This window comes from Ambystoma mexicanum, chromosome 14 (genome assembly GCF_040938575.1).
Source record: "Ambystoma mexicanum isolate Mex_15411 chromosome 14, UKY_AmexF1_1, whole genome shotgun sequence".
Taxonomy (NCBI): domain Eukaryota; kingdom Metazoa; phylum Chordata; class Amphibia; order Caudata; family Ambystomatidae; genus Ambystoma; species Ambystoma mexicanum.
The window spans coordinates 637531964-637559930 of record NC_090940.1 but is presented as its reverse complement, the minus strand read 5'-3'; the positions used below and the strand labels follow the sequence as shown (position 1 = coordinate 637559930).

At 48.3% G+C, this 27967-nt stretch overlaps 1 protein-coding gene across 2 annotated transcripts in view; it reads right to left on the bottom strand.

Moving 5' to 3' along the window:
- TRMT61A (tRNA methyltransferase 61A) overlaps positions 1 to 27967 on the bottom strand; it is a 384858-nt gene that overhangs the window by 66725 nt on the left and 290166 nt on the right. The gene's annotated exons all lie outside the window — the stretch shown is intronic.

Below are 27967 nucleotides of genomic sequence, written 5' to 3'. Positions count from 1 at the left end.
CTCTACACAGGTTGAGGTGTCGATGGATACTATCCACTCCTGTATGAAATCTCCCAGCAGTATAGTTTCATGTGCAAGCTTATTTTCTACAGATTCACATTTTTCCGTGAACATCATTATGAAAACTGTATTGCTCATTTCCCAATGCACGCACATGCCTTAGGTCTTTCAAAATCACTGTGTGCGACTCCAACTTGGACTATCATTTCACACTTGCCTATGGCTACTGTCAATAGTTGTTTGACCGCCAAGTATTGAGTTATCGAAGACGCGCTCTCTCATCCACTGCATGCAGACTCATTGAGCGCGTGCCACCCATCCACCAAATTGTCCTCCTGTGGTTGTGACACTGCCATGTTAGTTTCTTGGACTACGTCCGGTGTATCGTCAAGTATACAGTCAGCGGCCACATTCTCCTCTGACCTATGCACTTTAATCAACACCATGGAGGCCAACTGCACTTCCGGCCGTTCTACGTTGATATTAGACTCAATATTTGACAATAAGTTCTCCAACTCAGCACTGATTGTGTCAGTCTGCAGCGGTTCATCAGTTATATTTGCCCCCTGCTGTATACTCGAGGTATCCACTCTGCTCGCAACTTTGCCCACTACCGCCTGAGTAGGTCTTCGTGCCTTGTCAATACTATCAGTCAACTTTGAGCCCAGACATGCTACAGATGTAGGCAGCTCCAGCCCCTGTGGCGGTAAGAATAAAATCTCTCTCACTGATAGGAAAAAAAACAAATCAGTGATCTTATTGGAAGGAGTCACGGCCTTCACCTCTTGGTTAGGCCTCACCAGTGCTTTGGTTACTTTGGCTGGACAGTTTCTTGGATGTCTGAGCGAGTACGTGCAACTTGCATGCATTGTAGTTTGTCCCGCACTTCCTGCTGTATTTCCTCCCTTACCTTGTGGCACAGGAGTTTCCCAGCATTTCAGAATTTTCAGCAAGTCTGTCTCCATCAAGCCGCCTTCTACCTCCATTGCTTTCCCGCCTAATGGCGTGACGGTGACGCGCTTCGCACATAACGCTGCGCGTCCAGGCAAATGTATACTGAGGAAACCTGTGGCTCCAAGGGCTCCACCCCACAACCACCTCTGGCTTTTCTGGATTTAGGAGTCCTTCCACCAATTAACTCCGGTAAGACAGCTCCAGTAGGACATTATCCAGCGCCTCACAAGCCTCATCTACTCACAAAGGGGTTCCAGGAACTGCACGTACAGCTCCAATGCATGCCAACAGCCTGAACTGATTTTCTTTCTTTGCTGTAACTTTTTCAGTCACGTTGAAAAGCATGAATATCGTCCTAAAGCAACAGGCAAAGATAAAAATGAAATGTAAACGAGGCCTCTGCAGGGCCGTGGGGATCCAGGGAGAGGTGCTGGGGTGCGGAGGGAGCGAGGGAGGAAGCGCAACATTGGTTACAAACTCAGAACACTGGCGCTTCCGCTTCATCTAAAACGAGAGAGTTGCAAGATTTCCAGTACAGAAAGATTATGCTGCGGCCAAGCGATGGTCAGGAGAAAACTATATTACAAATATTTGTCACTTAAAAATTAAGCATTAACAGCCATTTAAAAATAAATGTAGATGCACGTTTTTAAACATTTAATGGTTAATATCAGATGATATCGCAGCAAACAGTCCTTCATAGCTGGGACATAGGGAGGTTTTTGGAAACCAGCCAGGAGAGGACATTTGTGGGGACAGCTACGAAAGTTTCCCCCAAAAATGAGGTCAAGTGCATAGGTCTTGAATTACACGAGACAATAATGTTAAGAGTTATGCAGTCATTTGACCAAGCACTGCTAAGTAACTTGAACCAAATTTGCCTCATCGAAAAAACTGCAATCCTTGTATCCCGGCATCTCAAGCACGACACACACAGATGCAGCTGTCTGGCACGGAAGCGAATAATCCAAATCCCTGCATCTCAAGCACGACACACACAAATACTGGCACAGAAGTGGATAATCCAAATCCCGGCATCTCATGCACGACACACACAGATGCAGCTGTCTGGCACGGAAGCGAATAATCCAAATCCCGGCATCTCAAGCACGACACACACAAATACTGGCACAGAAGTGGATAATCCAAATCCCGGCATCTCATGCACGACACAAACAGATGCAGCTGTCTGGCACGGACGCGAATAATCCAAATTCCGGCATCTCATGCACGACACATACAAATACTGGCACAGAAGTGGATAATCCAAATCCCGGCATCTCAAGCACGACACATACAGATGCAGCCGTCTGGCACGGAAGCGAATAATCCAAATCCCAGCATCTCAAGCACGACACATACAAATACTGGCACAGAAGTGGATAATCCAAATCCCGGCATCTCATGCACGACACATACAAATACTGGCACAGAAGTGGATAATCCAAATCCCGGCATCTCAAGCACGACACACACAGATGCAGCTGTCTGGCACGGAAGCGAATAATCCAAATCCCAGCATCTCAAGCACGACACACACAGATGCAGCTGTCTGGCACGGACGCGAATAATCCAAATTCCGGCATCTCATGCACGACACATACAAATACTGGCACAGAAGTGGATAATCCAAATCCCGGCATCTCAAGCATGACACATACAGATGCAGCCGTCTGGCACGGAAGCGAATAATCCAAATCCCAGCATCTCAAGCACGACACATACAAATACTGGCACAGAAGTGGATAATCCAAATCCCGGCATCTCATGCACGACACATACAAATACTGGCACATAAGTGGATAATCCAAATCCCGGCATCTCAAGCACGACACACACAGATGCAGCTGTCTGGCACGGACGCGAATGATCCAAATCCCAGCATCTCAAGCACGACACATACAAATACTGGCACAGAAGTGGATAATCCAAATCCCGGCATCTCATGCACGACACATACAAATACTGGCACAGAAGTGGATAATCCAAATCCCGGCATCTCAAGCACGACACATACAAATACTGGCACAGAAGTGGATAATCCAAATCCCGGCATTTTATGCACAACGCATACAAATACTGGCACAGAAGTGGATAATCCAAATCCCGGCATCTCAAGCACAACACACACAGATGCAGCTGTCTGGCACGGAAGCGAATAATCCAAATCCCAGCATCTCAAGCACGACACATACAGATGCAGCTGTCTGGCACGGACGCGAATAATCCAAATTCCGGCATCTCATGCACGACACATACAAATACTGGCACAGAAGTGGATAATCCAAATCCCGGCATCTCAAGCACGACACATACAGATGCAGCCGTCTGGCACGGAAGCGAATAATCCAAATCCCAGCATCTCAAGCACGACACATACAAATACTGGCACAGAAGTGGATAATCCAAATCCCGGCATCTCATGCACGACACATACAAATACTGGCACAGAAGTGGATAATCCAAATCCCGGCATCTCATGCACGACGCATACAAATACTGGCACATAAGTGGATAATCCAAATCCCGGCATCTCAAGCACGACACACACAGATGCAGCTGTCTGGCACGGACGCGAATGATCCAAATCCCAGCATCTCAAGCACGACACATACAAATACTGGCACAGAAGTGAATAATCCAAATCCCGGCATCTCATGCAAGACACATACAAATACTGGCACAGAAGTGGATAATCCAAATCCCGGCATCTCATGCACGACACATACAAATACTGGCACAGAAGTGGATAATCCAAATCCGGGCATCTCTTGCACGACACATACAAATACTGGCACAGAAGTGGATAATTCAAATCCGGGCATCTCATGCACGACACATACAAATACTGGCACAGAAGTGGATAATCCAAATCCCGGCATCTCATGCACGACACATACAAATACTGGCACAGAAGTGGATAATCCAAATCCCGGCATCTCATGCACGACACATACAAATACTGGCATAGAAGTGGATAATCCAAATCCCGGCATCTCATGCACGACGCATACAAATACTGGCACAGAAGTGGATAATCCAAATCCCGGCATCTCATGCACGACGCATACAAATACTGGCACAGAAGTGGATAATCCAAATCCCGGCATCTCATGCACGACACATACAAATACTGGCACAGAAGTGGATAATCCAAATCCCGGCATCTCATGCACGACACATACAAATACTGGCACAGAAGTGGATAATCCAAATCCCGGCATCTCATGCACGACACATACAAGTGGATAATCCAAATCCCGGCATCTCATGCACGACATATAAAAATACTGGCACAGAAGTGGATAATCCAAATCCCGGCATCTCAAGCACGACACATACAGATGCAGCCGTCTGGCACAGAAGCGAATAATCCAAATCCCAGCATCTCAAGCACGACACATACAAATACTGGCACAGAAGTGGATAATCCAAATCCCGGCATCTCATGCACGACACATACAAATACTGGCACAGAAGTGGATAATCCAAATCCCGGCATCTCATGCACGACACATACAAATACTGGCACAGAAGTGGATAATCCAAATCCTGGCATCTCATGCATGACACATACAAGTGGATAATCCAAATCCCGGCATCTCATGCACGACACATACAAATACTGGCACAGAAGTGGATAATCCAAATCCCTGCACCTCAAGCACGACACATACAGATGCAGCCGTCTGGCACGGACGCAAATAATCCAAATCCCGGCATCTCATGCACGACACATACAAATACTGGCACAGAAGTGGATAATCCAAATCCCGGCATCTCATGCACGACACATACAAATACTGGCACAGAAGTGGATAATCCAAATCCCGGCATCTCATGCACGACACATACATATGCAGCTGTCTGGCAAGGAAGTGAATAATCAAACTGCAACAGATAGACCCAAACTCCAAGGAATCATCCATGAATGACAAACCCGAGTCATGCTAATGGAAGCAAGTCCCATGCTGATTTCAGAAAGACAGAACCACTGTATGTGTGCTGGTACTTTCAATATTGCATTCTTCTGTATCTGAAGTGCAGAGCTGGACCTCTGCCTTGTGTCTAAATTACTACTTAGAAAATTGCAACGTCCCCTCTCGTGCTTGGATATTGGTAGATTCAGATAGATTTTATCGAGTGTACTTTGCCAGTGTCATACCCACTCCTGCACCAAGTCTGTGTTAGTCATAAGCTTGCCAACTTCGAGCAATGAATCACAGTCTTAACATGATTTCCATTGTCAATATTTAACCATCTCCACCATCTCTAACATAAGATCATGATACAAACTGACAGACGTAAAATAAATGCATTCAATGTGTAAGAATACTGCACATGAAACACTATGGTTTTAGAAGAACATTTGTAATACCTTTGTCAATCCTTTCAGCTCCACCTTCTAAGAAGTATTCTTCCTTTCCTTGCCTTTCCCCAAAGCTCAATGTCTCCAGAGATCTGGTTCGCTCTAAGCTTGCCTACTGCAACAGCCTCTTCCTCAATCTGCCTTAATCCTCCCTTTGCCCCCTTCAGCTAATCCAGAATAGGACTGCAAGACTTATCCTTGGCCTCAAGCCCAGGGACCGCATCTCTCCAGCCCCAAAAAGGATAAAATTCAAGACCCTCTGCATCATCCACAAGGCGTTCTGGGGCCTGGGCCCACGCTAAATCCAACTTTTTCTCTCTAAATACCTCCCGGATAGAGTCCTTCTGTCCTCTAGCTCCAACTCTCTGCAGACCGAACGTTTCTGCAAGCAGCGAGTAGGGCTCCAAGCAGAGAGTGGGGGGTGCATCTCTTTAGCAGGATCCTCCATCTGGAACGGCCTTCCTGCCCCCTCAGACTTGAGTCAGATCACCTTAAGTTCCGGAAACATCTCAAGACTTTCCTTTTCTTCTCCTCCTTACCTCTCCGCTCCCTTGCTAATAGCCCCCTGCCGCTGCGACTGGCACCTGGTCGCTTATGTGCCTTACAGGGGCCAGGCCCTTCTCGTCCTATCCTCCCCAGCACCCCTTAACCAGCACTTGCCCGTGGGCACCATTCCCTGACTAGCCTGATCCTGGTCCCCCCACCCTGGCACGATCTGACCCTTACCCCTGTCCACCCTGGCACTTGCCCACCTGGATGCCCCTCAGCACTTGGCCTGGCCCTGGGTCCCCATGCATCCAGCACTTTTCCCCTCCCTTCAGCCCCGTCCTGCCCCCTCCGCCTGGACTTCTTGTTACTGCACTTGCAGGGTCTGAATGTCACAAGGCCTAGTAGGACAATTTATTGTTGTTTCTCCCCTGTGCCCCCTGGCCCACTTTTTTATCTTGTGGTGCCTTGAAACACGTGTGTATAGGTGCCTTAACAAATGTCCAATAAATAAATAAAATAAACAAATATTAGAACCCAATACAAATCCACTGCTAAGAAGAAGAAGAAGAGTGGAGGAGTAATGCTGATAGCTCCTCTATGGCAAACAAGAGTATATTGTGATGAATGGAAACTATGGAGTAGGAAAGAATACTCCAGAGAAAGAGAAGGACAACAATCCTCCGCTGGGGAGGACTGAGCTAAGAGGCATAAAAACCAAAGAAGGACTTGCATTAAAGAGTTCTGTTCACCAAGTCCGAGAAGTTCAAACCTAGAAGAGAGAAGCAATGGCTTTCTGGGAGGTCCTCAGTCGAGGGGACGTGGAGAACTAAGAAAGAAAGCTGTGCAGAAGTTGGCAGGGAGCAGACTCGTGTGGGTGGCAAGCATTGCCAGGTGGTGCCGAGACCTCAAGAAGGTGAACCGCGTGATCCGACAGTGACGCAAGATCATCCAGGAAGATACTCTGCAGAGTCGTGGAGATCGAAGCAGAGAAGGAAAGGAAGACGTTGTAAGCGGTCCTCAAGACGGCATAATACAGACTCTACAGGAGGAACCGGTGACGCTAACCCGACAAGCTAACGGGAACGGCAGAAGACACCGGGGGCATGGGCAGAAACTAAACAGCAGAGAGTATCACGAACACTGAGAGACTCATCAAACTCTTCTAAGTATACAGAGGGATTCACCACACTCCTCCCAGTAAGTGTTAAAGCAGCAGAGTATAAATGGAATCCAGAGGGACTCATCACATGTCCTAGTGATTACAAAAGCAGTCAAGCGAGGGAAGAAAGTCAAAACACTGGTAACACGTGCCTCAGTGGTTGGGAAGAGCAAGACAATAGCAAAGAGGAACATACATGGTGGTTACCAAAAAGGGAGCTACTAAGAGGACAACGAAGTGCTAAATGAAACCAGGGACACTGATCTCAAGGGAGTGAGAGACTGAAACAAGTACGAGAGAGATATTAATATAAAGAAAATCCAGAGGAATAAAGGTCAAGAGCCTCGAGTAGGGAAACCAGGCACTGTAAATAAGTCAAGACAGGGGACACCTGAGAGAAGGTGGAAGAGTCCCCTTGAGGAATTAAAGGAACCGATTAACTATGTCACAAGGAACAACTCAAGGTAGACCATTAAGGCTGAGAAGGCATGTCCAGGAGAAGGGGGCCATTCTCCTGGAACCCTCGTTTTGTTGGTTGGTTATAAGTGGTAGGGTTAGAGTAGGGTCGTTTCTGGACTGAGGATGGACTATTTTGATTTGGACGACCTCATTGACGATGAGCGCCCTAGTTAGATTCTGTTAGGTAGGCAAAGCCTCTGTTTTGTAGGGTTAGGTAGGTATTTTGTTTATTTGAATAGAATTGCAGGTAGAAATGCCACCTCTTTATCTGCCTCCTTCTTCTGACCTACCACAAGATCCTGAGAAACACAGATGTGAAGGGCATTGAGCATGCGACGGGGAGAATAGCAGTGTGGCATGAGGTGGCGTTTGTTTTAAGCAACAAGATACTGCATTGGAGAAAGAAGTGCAGTGGCAAGAGAGATGCAAGTGCAAATCTTGCGAGGGGAATACTAGGGCGGGGGAAGAGACTTGTGCGCCAGCCCAGCGGCACTGGTGAAAGGAAAACCACAGTATGAGGCTTTACCGTATGAAAGAGTTTGTGTCAATGCACAGCGGAGTATAACATCAAGCAAGAGAGTGGTGCCTCCAAATGGCAACCTAAGCGCCAAGCGGACTGTCACAGTCGATCTGAAACAGAGCTGGAGGCGTTGAGCAGGAATCAAGGTGGAGTCCAGGGAATACTGCAGACCCTCGTGTTTGGAGAAGAGAAAATGGCGGTCTGGATCAGGCGTGAGTAGGACCGTATGGACCGTAAGGGATACACAGAACAAGCAACAGGGACCATCTATGAATCAGAAGCAACCTTGCAGTAAAGCGTGAGATCCCTGTCTAAGAGACACGTGAATGAAAAGAATGGAGTGAAAGGCAGACCAATGCATGTTGGGGCATGTAGCCCAAGCATGCTTGAGTTGCTGAAACATGAGGAAAACCCAGGCCATGTGAGAAGCCATTCCATGGAGAGAAATAATGGCACATGCTGAGCTCTGTAGTCAAAGGTTCCCCCAAGACTGACCTCAATCGCTGTAACACAGATCTCGGGCCAAGTCAAAGAGACAATGGCACAGATGAGAAGGGGAGATCGAGACTTGAATCACTGGATGTTAGAGCATGTCAAAATAAGAAAGATTTGAAACACTGCAATGCTAAGAGAGTCCAGGTCAAGTGACCGAATCATTGCTCATTGTACAGAGAGAAAACGACTTGCGTCACTGAAGCACTCGGAAAACCCAGACCAAGCTAGAACTAAAGAGGTTCAATTTGAGGTTCTTTTTGGTGATACCCTTAGATTTGTACTCTCGCGACCGATACTTTTGCTCCATATCTTTTTTGGAAATTTTGAATTGGAGATTCTGTTTTGTTAACCTTCAGTTTGTCGCACAGGTGTATGCAAACCCAGACACCATGAGCTCCTCAACTCCGTTAGTAAAAATAGAAAGCGTGTCTCGACGCTTGGAGCATGTATTGGACTTTTTTCAGATGGGATTTGACCCCAATTACTAACTGGACTGCAATAAAGCAGACTATCGGGACCGCAATACTTTAGGAAATGCCCGGTTATGAGAAAGGCAAAGTGTAATGCCGAAACACGTGTCATCCAAAAGGGTCTAGAATCATCACAAAAACAAAATCTACACACAGACGGACTTGAATGCTTTCATTTAATGGTTGGGAATAGCATATGTCATATGTGAAGACAGGAAATACTGGCGCAAAGAAAGATGCAAGCAAAACCAAAAAAGTTTTCTCAAGCTTGAACTAAAGACTGGCATTGTGGTAAAGGTGTGCGCCAGACCAAAGGGCATCAGGGATACACACAGACTGCACAAGAGACTGTTCAAGGTGCTTGCTTGTGGAATTGTGAAAACTAGGGACGCAAAGATGCTTCTTGGATAACAGAGTTAAAAAGACTCTAGACCAGAGGTCTTCAAACTGTGTGGGGGGGGGGGCAGGGGGGAGGGGAGCGCCAGAGCCCAGCATGAAAAAAAAAAAAAAGAAAAAACTTTTCTTTTTCTTTTTTAGTTTGGAGGAAATGGGAAGAGCCAGCTAACATGGTCGTCTGGGCCATAAAACGGTTTTAGGCACCAATGAAAAAATGGCCAGCAGTTGCAAATGGATATTCAGTGTTTAGTCACAGACTGTTTGAATAGTACCCAAGGGGTTGTTTTTTTTGTTCAAATGTAAACAAATGGTGATATTTAAAGAATATTTATTCAGCAACAATGGCCAAAACTACTAGCTGCATAGTGAAGTAACTCCTCAAACTGGCCCACATTGGCCAAAAAAGTGGCCCATTTTTATTGGCCTACACTAGCATTTTGCATTTTTGGTACGGTCATCTCCCTATTGCCCTACAGGCCAGTACAAGCCTGCCGGCTCATCCATAATGGGTGAGGGGGCGTCCACCCACTGGCCACCTCACCCATTATGGAGGAGCCGAGGAGCCAGCCCAGTGAAACACTAAGCAGTCCCTCAGCTGCTTTTTCCAGCTGAGGGAGTGCTCCTGGGCTGGCTGAACTGTCATAGGGAAACTGTTTGCCTTTGACAGTTCAGTTCCCCAGCCGCACATGATCACTGAGCCATGCAACGCTGGGGGCGTTTTGCTTCGCCAGCCTTGCATAACTCATTGGAAATGCTGGCTGGGGCACTGCATGTATGTATGTGCGAGGTGGTGCTCTTGCGCCTCCTAGCACATACAGGCAGAGCAGCCTGGAGCAGGGCATTTTAGCATCCACGCAAGGTACATTTATGGCGATTTATTTTTTATTTAAATGTGTATGGATGTGTGTATGCTTGTGTTATGGGACTGTGGTGGGAGCAGGAAGGGCGGCAGCACTGGGATAGTGGTGGGAGTAGGGTGGGGAGAGCCCAGGATCTGTACTGGGAGTAGGGTGCAGTGACGGCACGCAAATGTTCATAGAAATTTCTACATACTGTCCATCTGGCACTTTTGGGGGGGCCCGGCCTGCCCAAACTTTGCTCTGGGGGGGCCCAGGCCAAAAAAGTTTGAAGACCACTGCTCTAGACAGTAAGACAGAGATTCTCCTCATCAGCACACCTGCACTCTGCTTCCTGTCACTCTCTGGCCGGCCTCCCTTGGCCCTCTTCCTGCTCCCACCTGTGAGGATAAGCACGTTGGGATCATCTTTGACTCCACGCTCTCCTTTTCTCCTCACATCTCTAAGAAGTCAAACTACCAACTGCACCTCCTCAGAGGTATTCTTCCTTTCCTCTCCTTCCCCAAGAAGCTCACTGTCTCTAGAGCTCTGATTCTCTTTAGGCTCTGACTATTGCAACAGCCTCTTTCTAAATCTGCCTGCTTCTACTCTCCACCCTCTGCAACTTATCCAGAACAGGACTGCAAGACTTGTCCTTGGCCTTAAAACCGGGGATAGTATCTCTCCGGGACTGAAATCTCTTCAATGGCTCCCAGTGGCTGCAAGGATTAAGTTCAAGACCCTCTGCAATTTCCACAAGGCCTTCTGGGGCCTGGACCCTCAATAACTCCAACTCTCTTCATAAATACCTTCCCTCTCGAGCGCTTCGTTCCTCCACCTCCAACTCCCTCAGGGTCAGTCGCTTCTCCACGCAACAAGTTGGTGGTAAATCTTTCTAAGGCTGGGGCCTCCCTCTGCAACAGCCTCCCTGCCACTCTGAAACTTGAGGAGAACCATCTCCGGTTCCGGAAGCACCTCAAGACCTTCCTCTTTGCTTCTGTCTTCTCTCTTCCTCTCCCCTGCTGATTTCCTGTCTGATACTGCACTGGTCACCTGGCTACCCTCTGATTTCGGGCCCAGGTCCCTGCCCGCCCAGTTGCACACCCACACTGGTTCCCTGCAATCCCCGCACTTGGGTTTGTATCTGTAACACTACAGTCCCCTTACGTGCACTTTTGGACACCTGCTGTCTGCACTTACCCTTGCACCTGCCACCTTCTGGCCACACTTCTTGTTATTGTTTTGATCCCATGTACAACACAATCCCCGCCCCTTTCCCCTGGCACTTTCCCCTTTCACCTCCGAGCGATCTCAATGTCACTTGGCCTAGTAGGATCGTTGTCTCTGCCCTTCCTCTGTTACCCCCTCCCTTGACTCGTCGCGCCTTGAAACGCTTCTACAAATGCCATATCATAGACGAAATGTATGTTTTACTAAGCCATTCTACTTTTCAAATCGGTTTGTGTGAGCGGAGAACCAGTAAGTCACATCTTTCAGCCTGCACTAAAAACGTTCCATTTGCCTTGAAAAAGTACATTTTTTGCAAAACACGTGTGGACAAGTTACATACTTCATAAAACGTGCCCTGAGACCGAGTACACATGGCTCACGGTTTCTTGGTGATGTATTTTACATACAATGTCCCCTTGTGTCGCATGCCTGGGTCTGCAAGCCACGGGTCATGCCATGTGCGGCCTGTGTTGCATGCGATGAGGAATTACCGAATCCCACTGAGTGGACAGCAGCGATGGGTTCGTTGGTGCAGACTGATGGGAACAGGCAAGGCTGAGCCAGGCTGCTGCAAGCAGAAGGCAGAAGGCAGGCGCCTGTGAAGGAACGCCTCGCTCAGCAGAAGCTGCAGGAGAACGCGTGCAGGATCAGCACTGCAGCAAAGCCAAGCAAGGACCACGCCGCAAAGACAGATGCAGAGGAGGAGGGAGGCGGCGGGGGGGGGGTGCGTGCACGGGGATGGGAGCTGCCGAAATGAGAAAGGGGCACCCCAGTCAGCTACTGCAAAACGCGAGGAGGAACAGAGGCAGGGCCACCGAGTACAGACCGCGTGCTCTCTGTGCTGACTTTTAAATGATCATTCAGACCCTCAACGTGTTCATGCTAGCTTACATTAAGGGGGGTGGGGGGGTCGTAGTTACAGGCGTCACACAGAGGTCACACAGAGGTCACGCAGGAAAAGGAGCAAAGCTCCTGGAGATGGGAAATACAGGCTCCTGGCTCTGGGACCCGCAGAAGCTTCCAGAGAGACGCTGCTGGAAGCAGCAAAGTAGAACCTTGTGAGAGGGTAACCTGGCCGCCTACTTGCACTTTGATGTCGCAGCACCTGCCCCCCCCCCCCCCGGCCGACTAATCCAGTGCTGTACTTGTATGGTACACGTGGTTGTAGGTTGGTGGGTGTGCGGCTCGTGCGGGGCTTTGTGTGCGATCTTCGGCGTCACAGGAACTCAGGGAAAATAGCCGCACATTGGCGCATTATCCCGATGAGCTGCAAGATGCAGTGCTTCTGTGTTACACAGGGGGCGGGGCCTCAGTGATCAGAGACTGGCAAAGCCTTGGCGGACGTGGCACGCCCAAAATGTCCTTTGCTTCGGGTTACAAGACGTCCATTCAAGAGAAGGTGCACCCCACTAGGCTGATTCAGGTCTTAAACACTGGGGTGGACTGGTCTACAGCGAACTCTGGATATTTCCCAGTAGGCCTCTGGGCAGGGGTGGACTGGCCTACAGGGAACTCTGGATATTTCCCAGTAGGCCTCTGGGCTGGCGTGGACTGGCCTAGAGGGAACTCTGGAGATTTCCCAGTAGGCCTCTGCCCCCCTGGGTAGGGGTGGACTGGCCTATAGGGAACTCTGGAGATTTCCCGGTAGGCCTCTGCACCCTAGGCTGGCGTGGACTGGCCTAGAGGGAACTCTGGATATTTCCCAGTAGGCCTCTGCACACTGGGAAGGGGTGGACTGGCCTACAGGGAACTCTGGATATTTCCCGGTAGGCCTCTGCCCCCCTGGGTAGGGGTAGACTGGCCTGTGGGGAACTCCGGATATTTCCCAGTTGGCCTCTGCAGCCTGGGCCTCTTGTGTGGTATTGCCAAATTTCCCCATAGGGAAAGTATTGGGATTGCTGAAAATGTGTCATATGGGGCCACTTTAAAAAAAAGATTTCCAGGGGCTCTTTTGGTTCCCAGGGCACCACCCCCCCCCCCCCCCCCCCCGCTTAAAGACCAGACGAAAGAATGTCACCAACCAAAGAAGCAGCCGCTTCCCCGCGTGACCTCCCCAGCCAAAGAATGCCTGCTAGGGGGGGGCTGCGGAGTGGAGGGAGGCAGGGAGGGAGGGAGGGAAGGAGGGGGGGCAAGTGGGCTCTCACCAGACAGGGGTGCAGCTGAGTACCAGCCCAACCCCCAGAAGGATGCCTGCTAGGGGGGGCTGCGGAGGGAGGGTGGGGCGGCAAGTGGGCTCTCACCAGACAGGGGTGCAGCTGAGTACCAGCCCAACCCCCAGAAGGATGCCTGCTAGGGGGGGCTGCGGAGGGAGGGTGGGGCGGCAAGTGGGCTCTCACCAGACAGGGGTGCAGCTGAGTACCAGCCCAACCCCCAGAAGGATGCCTGCTAGGGGGGGCTGCGGAGTGGAGGGAGGCAGGGAGGGAGGGAAGGAGGGGCGGCAAGTGGGCTCTCACCAGACAGGGGTGCAGCTGAGTACCAGCCCAACCCCCAGAAGGATGCCTGCTAGGGGGGGCTGCGGAGTGGAGGGAGGCAGGGAGGGAGGGAAGGAGGGGCGGCAAGTGGGCTCTCACCAGACAGGGGTGCAGCTGAGTACCAGCCCAACCCCCAGAAGGATGCCTGCTAGGGGGGGCTGCGGAGTGGAGGGAGGCAGGGAGGGAGGGAAGGAGGGGCGGCAAGTGGGCTCTCACCAGACAGGGGTGCAGCTGAGTACCAGCCCAACCCCCAGAAGGATGCCTGCTAGGGGGGGCTGCGGAGTGGAGGGAGGCAGGGAGGGAGGGAAGGAGGGGCGGCAAGTGGGCTCTCACCAGACAGGGGTGCAGCCGAGTACCAGCCCAACCCCCCAGAAGGATGCCTGCTAGGGGGGGGGCTGCGGAGGGAGGGAGGGTGGGGCGGCAAGTGGGCTCTCACCAGGTAGGGGTGCAGCCAAGTACCAAGCCAACCCCCCAGAAGGATGCCTGCTGGGGGGGGGGCTGCGGAGTGGAGGGAGGGAGGGGCGGCAAGTGGGCTCTCACCAGGTAGGGGTGCAGCCGAGTACCAAGCCAACCCCCCAGAAGGATGCCTGCTAAGGGGGGCTGTGGAGGGAGGGAGGGAGGATGGGGCGGCAAGTGGGCTCTCACCAGATAGGGGTGCAGCCGAGTACCAGCCCAACCCCCCAGAAGGATGCCTGCTAGGGGGGGGGCTGCGGAGGGACGGAGGGTGGGGCGGCAAGTGGGCTGTCACCAGGTAGGGGTGCAGCCGAGTACCAGCCCAACCCCCCAGAAGGATGCCTGCTAGGGGGGGCTGCGGAGTGGAGGGCGGGAGGGTGGGGCAACAAGTGGGCTCTCACCAGGTAGGGGTGCAGCCGAGTACCAAGCCAACCCCCCAGAAGGATGCCTGCTAGGGGGGGCTGCGGAGAGGAGGGAGGATGGGGCGGCAAGTGGGCTCTCACCAGGCAGGGGTGCAGCCGAGCACCAGCCAAACCACCCAGAAGGATGCCTGCTAGGGAGGGGGGGGCTGCGGAGGGACGGAGGGTGGGGCGGCAAGTGGGCTGTCACCAGGTAGGGGTGCAGCCGAGCACCAAGCCAACCCTCCAGAAGGATGCCTGCTAGGGGGGGCTGCGGAGTGGAGGGAGGGAGGGAGGGAGGATGAGGCGGCAAGTGGGCTCTCACCAGGTAGGGGTGCAGCCGAGCACCAAGCCAAACCACCCAGAAGGATGCCTGCTAGGGGGGGCTGCGGAGTGGAGGAAGGGAGGGAGGATGGGGCGGCAAGTGGGCTCTCACCAGGTAGGGGTGCAGCCGAGCACCAGCCCAACCCCCAGAAGGATGTCTGACTAAGGCCTCAGCCATGACACACGGATTTTAAGAATAAACTTGCAAGTCTCGGTTTACTGCATGGAATAGTGTGCCTGCGTTGTTTACACTGTAACCCATCGCACACTATCTTTTTTGGCTTTCAATCATATTGGAAGGCAGCTAAAATTTAGAGAACATTTGACAGGGTTGCAAATACACCTCCTTACTGGAGGTAAAACCGACACTCATTCCTTCGAAGGGACACACGTTTAATATCTTTATTACGCTGCACCACCCTAGGTCAGCGATGCACCAATAAAACGTATCGGGTGGGAGGCAATCAGTCAGGACTGCAGCTATGATTTAAGTTGCAGTGGAAGGTGTAATGTTAAAAAAAAAATCCCAGAGGCTGGAAATAACCATATGAGCGTGCTCCCTGATCCCATGGCTGGATTCAGATGCCTTGCAGTTATCATATCCCATAGGTAGTGCCCAGTGTGATGCCACCTTCTAAAGACAGCAAGGAGTCCCCATAGCAGTGACTCTTCTACTCCTAATCCAGTCTCCTTTCCTCCATGCCATCAGGTTCTCTCGTTCCAATTTCTTGGCATGGGTACATTAGAAATATCTAAACATTTGGAAAGAATGCTGCTCCCATGTAGCAGATTAGACCATGCATCTTCCAGAGAATTAAGGTGGGTAGCAGAGGAGACCGGGGAATCCGCGCAGCATCTTCCAGAGAATTAAGGTAGGTAGCAGAGGAGACCGGGGAATCCGTGCAGCATCTTCCAGAGAATTAAGGTGGGTAGCAGAGGAGACCGGGGAATCCGCGCAGTATCTTCCAGAGAATTAAGGTGGGTAGCAGAGGAGACCGGAGAATCCGCGCAGCATCTTCCAGAGAATTAAGGTGGGTAGCAGAGGAGACCGGGGAATCTGTGCAGCATCTTCCAGAGAATTAAGGTGGGTAGCAGAGGAGACCGGGGAATCCGCGCAGTATCTTCCAGAGAATTAAGGTGGGTAGCAGAGGAGACCGGGAAATCCGTGCTGCATCTTCCAGAGAATTAAGGTGGGTAGCAGAGGAGACCGGGGAATCCGTGCAGCATCTTCCAGAGAATTAAGGTGGGTAGCAGATGAGACCGGGGAATCCGCGCAGGTGGGTAGCAGATGAGACCGGGGAATCCGCGCAGCATCTTCCAGAGAATTAAGATGACGTGCATGCGTGGCGCCGTCCCCATCCAGTCCTGGTCTTCACCTTCTCCTCATAGGCGCCCCTGACCCAACCAGCATGCCCCGTCTGCACTGGGTAGCTCCAGAATGGACACTTACGGCTGTAGGGAGAGTGGGGGAAAGCAGCTCTGCAGCAGGAGTACAAGAGTGGTGAGTAACTTGGTGAGTAACTTGTGCTCGTTTCTATCCGGCCCCCATTTCGTCTATATAATGAGACGAAAACATCTGGTCAGTCTTCGGCTGGGTTGGCAGCTATGGACAGAAAGCCACCTTCCTCGAAGATGCTCCATCACACAGATTGACCAAAATGGGCCTCCGTGCTGGAAGTGGTGCCCAAGGATTAATGCTCCCCGAAGGATTGGGGAGTCACCCAAGCAGCTGGCCCGGGGTGATCCCCTAGAGGAACAGGCGCCCGGACTAAATGCACACGCTGCCCCTCCCTGGGGGGGCACAGTCAGGCGTGCAGGGGATTAGCCAATGGGCGCTGTAAAACGTACACATTTATCAATTTTACAAAGTCCATTAAAACATTAATCCGTATAGAAAGTTCAACAGGATTGCGCCCACACAATTCCTGAGATTCGCCTTCAGCATTCACATTCACACAGCTTTGGCATGTGTGGTATTTCCTAACATTTTACATTAACAAAAATAAGGACAACATTTTCTAAGTCATAACTACAAGTTCTACATTGTAATTCTTCCCACTGCACACAAGCCCTTACCCGTGCACCCATACCTGATGGCAAAAACACAACCCTCACGAGTAAGGTCTAATGAACACCTCCCACAGGAGAACTGTTTCCATCCTTTGTTTTCCCTACTCTACCTCCCATAGCAGGGACATTGCATTACACGCATTGTCAACACTTGAATATTTACCCCATGTCCCTGTTCTTTTACGTGCATCCGTCTATTCTAGAGATGGACTTTCCGCTTCCATTACCAGGAGCTGGTGCAGAAGAACAGTGGGCCTGGGTGACCCAATGCATGTCCTCGCCTTTTCAATCTTATGGGATTCTTTAAGCCCGAGCATCATTTCTGGAGCCCTGCTCTCAATTCACATCCATTGTCCCAGCACCTCTACATAACATATACAGATCTTCTATACTATGATCAGGATGATTTTTGATCCATACACAATGACAAATGAAAGCCAGTTCCAAAGGAGGCCTTTCACTTAGAAACTCACAGTGACTATCATCAGGGATACCCAGAATGGGTCCAGTGCCCTTTTATCATTGAAGTTCACGCCTAGTAGAATTTACAGACTGCGGTTTTATCAAAGTTTATCTGCCACATAAAAGGTGAAGTCTTCATTAATAAATTATGACTTGGTATATATTGATTTACTCATTGCATCTAAATCCCTTTGCAAACTAAATCGAGTACCAGGAATAACCACCACAACATGTGCATATGGTAACAGCTGCATTTGCCTACTTATGACTGGCAGGGGACCTTAGTTGGCATACAATCAATGCTGTCTGAAAAATATACCTAGAAAAGTTCATGTACATGAGTGTTCTTGTTTTAGACCTTGCAACCTTGCAATAATCTAGCCTCCATGTACATCCTCATTTGAACACATGTTTCTGTGTGTGGAAGTACAAGGCAATCAATTAAGTATTTTGGGGTACCCCAATGTGTCAGTTTAGCTCATGTAGTGCCCACTTGATCTCCATCAAAGGCGGGAGAAGAAACAATATAAACTACACAAATTGGCCTTTTCCATGTCAAGTATTTCTTAATTAGTCATTTCAACAGAGTTCAAAATACATACTTGCCACTGGCTAGTGATATTTGACTCTTAGTAAGAAATAGTGCACTATATGTATAAAATGAAGGTGTTGGGAGACTTTTATGGCTGATCGACATTTTGCCTCCCTAATTTCAGAGTTAAAGCAATATTTAGCCTGAACCCCCCTCAAATAAGGCCTGTTTCTGTGAATAGTCAGCCTCTCCTTTCTTAAAGCCATTAAGACATGTCAGTACTATTTGTTATAACATTTTCGAAGAATGTTCTTGCAGGGAAATCATCCTACAGATGACAGCACCCTTTGCATTTGGGCTCCAGAATACTTCCTTAGCAGGCCAGCAGAAGCTTCTTACTTCCACCTCCATCATGTGTACCCGAACCTCTGGCCTTACATCCAGATCCTCTTAAGTATATCTATAGGTACCTCTCCCTGCCAAGCGACTAAAGGTTTCTTATCTTTGTGGATTACCTCTGAAAGCATTATGAAAAAAAATATTCAGCCTTTCATTTCAGCCCCATCTTTGCGAGTTCTTTCCACAGTTCTTCAGACAGTTGATGTGTTGGAATTGGTTGAATAATCCCAAACTGCTAGTTCCTTAGGTACGTATTGACAACTTTGTTATAAAGTTTCCGTCAGCGGCTATGCCAAATAGCCTTAGTTTCTATCCTCAGGGAGTCTTTTTAAAAAGGTTATATAAAACATATGCACGTCGCTTTCATGTTTTCTGTTTCTTGGTCCTAATCTCCGGGAAGACTAGATGCCAGTTTTCGTTATCAGTACCAACATACCATGATCGTACCTCATTGTTAGAAAGAGCTACACATGTGGATTTCCTTCACTAATGATGTACAGATCATAGGAACTGCTTTCATCTCAATAAAATGTTGAATGAGCTTTTGCATTTTAGATCCGACACTGGTGCCTCCTGGGTTTAGGTGATCGCCAGATATCGCTCCTGCAATGTGCTTAATATCAAGTCATTATCACTGCACAACATTCCAGGATCTATCTAGAAAGTTATAATACTAATTCTCCTCTCCCGCCATCACCATACCTTTTGAATCAGCCATTATAAAGGTTGTATCATCCTTGATTTGCTTCCTAGATTGTAAAAACATTGTCCAGATCATTTATCAAGCAATTGTTTTCGGTACCCATCAATTTATTCTTCCCCTGCGAGGCTTTGAAGTGGAGGATTAATCAAGGATTACTTCCTCACTCAAGCACCTCAATGGAGGTAATTTCTGTAGGACACTAAAACCACCTGCAGGTTTCCGTTATAGTTTAAACTGCATTCTTACCACATCACCGAAACATTTGCTAGACCCAAGGATCCCACAATGACCCCTGCAGTAGCCAAAGCGCATCGTAATAGTCTAAGATTTCCATATTATTCCACCGGCAATGCTAAAACTCACCATTTCCATTGAATGGCTTGCCCACTAATGGGTTAAAGCTATGTTCTATTTCATGTAGTTAACAATTCCTTTTCGCTATAGGCACTATTATGATCAAATTGTAGTCCTAGGCACCCTTCTGCGAGAACAAACACGGCCCATTGACCTGTTCTTTGGGCAGGTACCCACTCGAGAGTCCGCAGCCACATTTTAGCTCCCTAAGGACTTGGTTGTGACTCTCCCGGGCCCATCCACCCAAGAACAGGTCAATGGGCGGTTTTCGTGCCGGTAGAGGGACTCCCAGAACCTCCCTTGTTTTGAATATTAAATAGTTTTGGGTTTCACCCTAAGTTACCAGGGAAATCCAAACGTGGACCCCTTGCTCACTGTTCTTCGAGAGGCACAGTTCCACCTCACTGATGAGGCCAGACTAGGCCGAAACACCTGTCAGGGGTTGCTGTTGGTACTCTTGTTCAGAGGAGAATTGACTAGCATTTCGGTGTTGGACTGCCCCTGGGCAGGACAAAGACTGATATGCAGGGATAGTTCTCCTCTGTGAAAGGGACAGTTAGCTAAAGATTTGGTTGAGACTCTCCTGGGGCCCATCCACCCAAGAACAGGTCAATGGGCCATGTTCGTGCCAGTAGAGGCACTCTCAGAACCCCCCTTGTTATGGCTATTATACCCAGATCATCCTCAAAATCCCAAATTCCAAAAGATCCGACAGCAGAGACCTGTCATCGTGCCTCTCTGAAATTGATCACTGGATGACGACCAACCACCTCATCCTCAACCCTGGGAAAACCGAAATCCTACTCTGTGGGAAAACATCACTCATCCCCCAACCGATCCCTTGGCCCGAATCATTAGGACAAGCACCTTCAAACGTGGTTACAAAATCTTGGATGTAAACTAGACTCAGATTTATCCTGCACTCAATACACCACTAGCATATCCAAAACCTGTGTCTTTCATTTAAGTATCCTCAGACACATTTTCCTCTACCTCACCTATCCCCACCGCTTCTCGGCTATCAACTCCATCATCCTCTCCCTCCTTGATTATGCAAACTGCCTCTACCTAGGAGCCCCGCATCCCAACTACGGAAACAGCAAAGAAGCCAAAATGCGGCAGCGCGCCTGCTCATTAACCTTCCCGCCAGAACACGCATCAGCCCTAGCCTGATAGTCCTCCACTGGCTCCCTATTGATCGACGCACCACCTTCAAAGCCATGTGTATCACCCATTGTGCAATCCACAACACTGGCCCGGAGTTCCTGCAAGACAGAATTGTCCCTTACCAACCTTCCAGGAACCTCAGATCTCAAAATGCATCTCGCCTAGTGATCTCACTGCATAGCTCCATAAGACTTGGCGGCTCCTCCTTCTCCGTCCAAGCACCAATCATCTGGAATTCCATCCCCCTACAGATTGGCAACATCGGAAACCACATGAAATTCAGGAAGGCCCTTAAAACCTGCCTCTTCACAATGGTTTATAGTGATAATTTAATTTAGAAAATAAAGTTGCGAAAGAAAAAGCTGTGACAGCCTATATTTTAAATGAAAAGTGCATTTCTTTCTAAACCAATCCATCGACAATAGTCATGGACTGTTTTCAACTGAAATGCACTTTTAAATGTTAAAAGTAGCATTTTAATGCTTTTTTTTTGTAACTTTGAAACGTTAGATGGAGCTGTCCAGTGCTGTAATTACAGCACTGGGCAGCTCCATGTAACGTTTCATGGTTTTATTCTTTATTGGCGGCTGGTTACTCCCCCATAACCCCTACGCCACCCTCCCAACCCTATCCCAACCCTAACCCATGTCGACGGCACTTTAGAATTTTTTTCAAAGAAATTGTCATTCGAAAGAATGGCATTTCGACAAAAAAAATGCGAAAGTTTGCCATTCGAAACTTTTACGTTCGAAAAAATGACAGGACACCCTTCACAATACTCTCCTGAGCCACTGCACCCCGTGAATACACCACTAATAAACTCAACCGCTTTCAATCACAACTCGGGGGCCGGCAGCTTTCGCAGCGGTTCTCACCCGACACCACCACATACCGCTCAACAACATGGTCTGCCGACCAGTCCTCCAGGCAAGCCAGCAGCTTTCGTTGTGGCATTCCTGATCCACCACCAACCCACCCACAAAAACATTCCCACCCGACTAGCACCCAAGCTAAACCAGCAGCCTTCGCTGTGGCTACATTTGCATCATTCTCACTGCGCCCCTGCCCACCAGACCACATGAAAGATGACTAACAATGAGATAACTGGCCCAGGTTAGCACATAAACATCATTAACTATAGTTAACTCGCATCGCTTATGCAGGGAAACTCCCAACACTAGCAATCCCCCACCACAGACCTATTCCCCAAGCCAGGTACAACAAACCATCGATGACTGCATATTACGGATTCCTCTATACAATAGGCCAAAACCTACGATCCCCTAAACCTATAGCAATCTAAGTGTAGCCCCCTCCGTTTCTTCATTATATGTTGAGACCTCCTGCACTGTGAAACCTGGGCCGCCTGCCCACCATACAGGATTCTCAACTATAGGTGCAGCCTTCGCCTCGGCTTACTTTATGACAAATCATACTGCAGTGTGATACCTAGGCCTATCTCCCACTATACAGAATCCTCAAATCTAGGAGTAGCCTTGACCTAGGTTTGCCATATGCTTAAACATACGACACTTTGAAACATAGGCCTTTCTCACACTGTAAAGGATCCTCTAATCTAGGTTTGACTCCATCTCGTTATATTAAACGCTAATACCGGCTACAGTCTGAACCCCATCACTACAGGACTCTCAATTCTAGACCCGGACAAATAAGCAATCTCGCAGCCTAAGGTACGTATAACTCGCACCACTAGTGTGGGACACAGGCCGCAGGCACGGCCAAACATCTATGCTCGATAGAACACGCCTATGGCTAAGCACATCTGGCCTAGTTTCACACATAGCCGTCCAGACAAACACCTGACGTACCCCAACACCTCTGCCACTAGCAAACAGCAACCACCACCCGAAAGGAACCCGGTATAGCTGGCCTCACATAGACTCTCCTCAACAATAGCAATCTATCTCTAACCCTCAACAGCACCCACCCATGTGTCTGACCTCTACTGGGCTGCCTAGTTGAGCCTTGCCAGCCACCTACATCTTAGAACGGCAACATGCACACAAGCATCTAAGCTAACCCCCCTAGAATCTCCAACCATATCGACTACGGTCACCAAGGACGTTCCAACCAAGGAAAAAGCGCATTGAGGCCACACAAGTGGGGAAAGAGCGCTATTTAAATAACCAAATACAATACAATTATGGCATTTATTGAGCGCTGACCTAGCTTTGAGAAGCAACAGAGCGCTTTAAACAGGTATGCAACGATACAGACACAACAGAGTACTTTACAGAGGTATACAACTGTACAGATAAATAACAAAGCGCTTTTCAGAGATAACGGAACAGATTTACAGCGGGGGTAGAATACAGAGGGGCACACAAGAGGGTTACATCTTTACTGGGTGGCAGGGGAGAGAGGAGCAGACAGCGTCTAGCAAGTCAGGTGGCACAGGGGCGACATGATGGCCTAGGTGTTAAGGCTCTCATTATTCCAAAACTATCCAATCACTTCAATTACGGGCCCTGACTGGAAGTTTAACTTTGAAGTTGTGAACTCTGAACCATGAGCAATGTCCTTTGAAGTCAGTTCTCTACACTGAGCACCATATTTCACTATTTACAGCATATGTATTCCCTTTCAGTATTTATGATCATCTCATTCCCATGCTGAAATCATAAAATCTCCACACACTCATTTCTTTGCTGCTTTGTCTAAACTTCACTCGTTCTTACTTCCTTTTTCACTCTACCTTTCCCCCTTCTCTTACACATGTCCTTTTGGTTAAAAGTCTTACCATATCTCTACTAGTATCGTCATCACTTTCTGGTCCTTCTTTATGTCCTCCATTATGGCATTTCCACATCCTTTCTTTCTAGTTTTTCTTTGTTGTGTAAATAGTTTTTCCATCCGATGCATAAGAGAAGGTCCCTTTTCATCCTTCCCAGGTGAGCCTTGTCCCCATTATCCCCTTCCTTTCTTTCTGTCGTCTCATTACTTGCGTAGTCTGTTTTAGACTGAATATCATCCTGTTCTGCCGCATCCATTCTCTTTATATTATTTTTCTACCTTGGGGTAAGAGTGCAGGGGAAACCCCCTCCTCCATTTTTCTCTTTTTTCTGTATTCTGAAACATACACTTCAGTATGAACCTCCCGGTATCCTCTACACCAACTTCATTGATAGATTCTTTCTATATTTCCCTTTTCTCCCCCCCCCACCAACACACACACACTTATTTTCCAGTCTCACATATTTCACATTGATGCGCCTTTCAATTATTTTGTCTGCCCATCTGTATGTGAGCCAATGATTGAACCGCACTGATCTATAACAAACCCACAATCGTCCTTTCCTGGTCCTAGATTATAGTTCTCACAGGTGCCGTCTTAGTGCTGTCCTTATCCAATACTGCCTTTCCTTTTGGTCAGAGCTCTCAGGATCATTGTTAATAAGTAGGATTGACGGGAACTTTCCCCTAAACACCAACTTTGAAATATATGTTACCATTAGTGGAAAATTCAGTGGCTGGAGTATTGCATCATCTGTGAGAAACATGAGGGCATCCTCATACCTACTTCTATTGGATCCTCTTCTCAGGTGGTCAGGGAAAGGCCATCGCTTTTGGATCCTGACCCTCGGGGTGGAGAAGCGAGAGAGTATCACCTTGGTGGAGGGTCATTGGACATTGGTGAAGAGGATATCCCGAGGTGAGACATGGTATTCCCCCTTTTCCTTGTAAGAGCCAATCTCCCCCTCCCCAGCCTTTATAGGCTATTGTAAACCATTTTCCGTCATTTCACGTCAATCATACCATTATAGTACTGGGACTAGGAAGAGGCGACTAAGAGTAACAGGTAATTTCACCACTCTAGTACTGACACGAAAAAGCAGCCTACAGACTGGTGTAAAGGTCAGGCATGTCCCTAGTACTCCACTAACTATGGTCAGGCAAGTGTACCTGAGGACTCACACCTGCAACCGATCAACTGGCAGGCCAGACCAGAAGGGGAGAAGCTGGGCCCGAGCGTTGCAGGCCTGAAGAGGGAGAAATCCTGCGGAATACAAACGGCCGAGGAGGGTCCTGTTGGGAAATCAGGACGCCGGCAAGAACTGAAAGAGACTGTGGAGCTGGGGCTTGGTAAACCTATGCGAGGGCCACAGTGTTGGGAGCCTCACTGGTCAATGCCTACAGCAGGAGCTGAGGGCAGAGGAAAAAATCCAATACCTGCAAGTCACCTGCAGCGTCCACGGGAAGTGAGCGGAGCTGCCGGCAACCGAGAGACAGAGGAGCGAACCGCGAGCGGGGCTCGCAATCCACCGAGAACATATATGCAGAGCAGTGCAAGAGAAGACAGGCGCCCGGGGGAGACGCTAGGGACCAGTGAGTGAGAAATAGGAACACTCTAACCAGGGCGCTTCTGGGGGCTGGTGCGTGGCAAAAGTGAATGCCAAATGATAGGTGATTTATAATCCACTTAATACCCAGAGGTTTCTAAGCGCGGACACTGGGATCGAACCCATGTTGCTCCGTGTCATCTTGCTTCCAAGGCAAGCACATTGCCCCCGAGCTATCCTCCCAAGAAATGAACGAAAGATGCTGTGTAAGATATGGTGAACCCAGGTAAACGGGCTGTGATGAAGATTACGAATCAGAGCAGAAGGAAAGAACTTTGAACTATTGAATATGGAATTAAAAGAAAGCCTTTGACAAAGCGCATTAAAGCTTCAGATAATCCTATGAACAGATGAAAAGTTGGTGTGAAATACACATACAATATTTTAAAAGCCAAGAATGAACTGAAAGCAAAATAACAAGTTTTACGAATTGCCATGTAAAGCATTGCTGAGGAGTCTGAGAACATTGTGGCAAAGTGTGCTGAAGGCAAAAAAACACCACTAAATAACTATGAAAAAACCTCATTGTGGCAAAGTGAAGAGACTGGCAAAGAGGAAATCAAGTTGTGGCAAAGCCAAAAGATTGTCAAGGAGAAAGCAAAGTGAGTGTGAACCAGAACACAGAGGCAGTTACAGAAGAACATGTGTCGGCAAGCAAGCCTAAGGTGATTGGTTGCGTGACCTGTGATGGGTGGGCCGTGTGGTCCGACAACTGCGCCCAGACCATGTATACCCTATCTGTGAAAGACAAAGAAACGGAGAGATATAGAGAGCAAATAACAGTGCATGAAAGAGGTTGATGAAGTGAAGCAGAAGAAAGCAATCTGCATGAACTGTCAAGAACCAGAAGACATGTAAAGTTGACCTGAACTCGCTTTGAATCTCAAGAGACTGAACTTGGTAAAATGAACAAGCTGAAGTCTCGGGAAAGTAAATCCTAAGACTTGAAGAACTTTGTGGTTGTCTTGAGGAAGGGAACCTTGAGGCCTCTTTTTTTAACTGCATTATCTTTTTGGGGAAGGGAACCCCCCAGACTTTGTGCTACTGTTTTGAACTTGGGGCAGGGGAGTGGTAGAGCAAGCCCAGAGCTGGAAGAAGCTCAGCACTTTATTTGGAACACAGTTTCTTTTGTTGCTAACATTCCAACACATTGTTTAGCTTTAGTTGTGAGGGCAAGTATAGGTTCTGGACACAGATAGATTTAAGTTGAACTTACAGACTTTCCTTAGTTTATTTAGGTAGGGAAATCCCACCTCCCCATATGGCAAGTAGTCTCTTTGAATCTGTTGTCCGTTTCTTGCCTCACACATCCAATAACATTCCACTCTGGCTCAACTGACTGGTCATACTTACTGTAGTTAGCGGGATAGTAAACCTATCATTTCTCCCAGACGTGCACAAATAGAGTGACTTTATTCATATTCTCGGTCTCAAAGGCAGGAGCTGTTTGCTGGACTACAGCGTGTCATTGTTATTAGCAATGTTTGGTTAGGTTCAGACTAGCAGTACTATTCCCAATTTAATTTCCATATACTCCATCCTCACCTTCTAGGACTATCAGTTCCATCCATTAAAATTGTTATCCCCTGGAGTATGCAACACTAATTCACTGAGGGCCTATAATTGCCCCAATTACCACCTGGTAAGTTTGGGCTTTTACACAAAAGCATTCATCCAGTGGGTCATATTTAAGCCCACTAGCTTTTTTTTATATTCATTCTCCGTTTTGATCATATCCCAGATAATCAATCTGAACCAATTCTGAATTCCAATCAAAGGTGTTCCATGAGTTATATCCTCCAACAAACTATGTCCTCTTTACCCCTTGACCCCCCCCCTCACCCAATGTGCACTCCCTCAGTACTTCCCTGATCTTCTAATGAGGATTCAAATCCATCCGGCCGTTTGCCATTATCAGAATGTATTCATTTCCGGAAGACACTTCCGCTGGATACTGCGACATTCATACCATTTCTCAACCAACCACTTTTTCATTCCTAATCCAATTGTTCTTTTTACCCCATATCAAACAGATTGTATTTTTCTGATTTCCATTGTGAAGCGGGTAAATATACATTTACCAATGTAGAAATGTAAAGGTGTAGCTGTGCTGTACAGCAGAGAGCGCTATATATAACTAGAGCGTGTTCTCTGCAATGGGTGGCACACACTCACTCTCTCGGGCACTATACAAAAAGAGTATCAAGTGATCAGTATTTAGTGGTAGATAGCGAACAAAACATGGGCTTCAGTTCGCCCACACAATTCCCAGTCATGCGGTCTTGGAAACCGTGCCTGGTTACTTTTGTTCTCAAGGTTTCCGTAAATTGGATCCTTATGACACAGATATGACACAGATCCAGTGAATTTCCATAAAACGCCTGGGAAAAGACCTTGTAGGTCAAAACACGTGTCGGCTGTGTGTTACGGTTAGATTTTTGTGAATCAGCGCAGTGGGATAGAGCACGATTCAAATTCTAATTGTTTACTGCATCCCATTGGGTACAGGGATCCAACTGGCATCATCACCCACAGCAGATTGTTTTGCTTTTTTGTCTAATTGTTCTTGTTCTGTGTATTGAATAGACAAACGCAGTCGGTTCTACATCGGAGTGCCCCTTTATTACATGGTTCATAAGCCAAACTATGCTACGGAAGCCCCTAACAGCTCACACGCCTTCGCAAGCTCCTCCGCAATGCAAGACCAGTGAAACGTGGGTGGCTTGCACCCCAGGCCTTGAACAGCATAAGGTGTGGTCTGTTTGTAGACCTCAAATGACATATATGGTCCAGGTAAAATTTGAGGGCGCCCCACATGTTTAGGTTGTGCAAAGTCATTAAGAAAATAATTGTAAACATCTGGAATAACAAAGTCCGTATAGATATGCAACTCTGT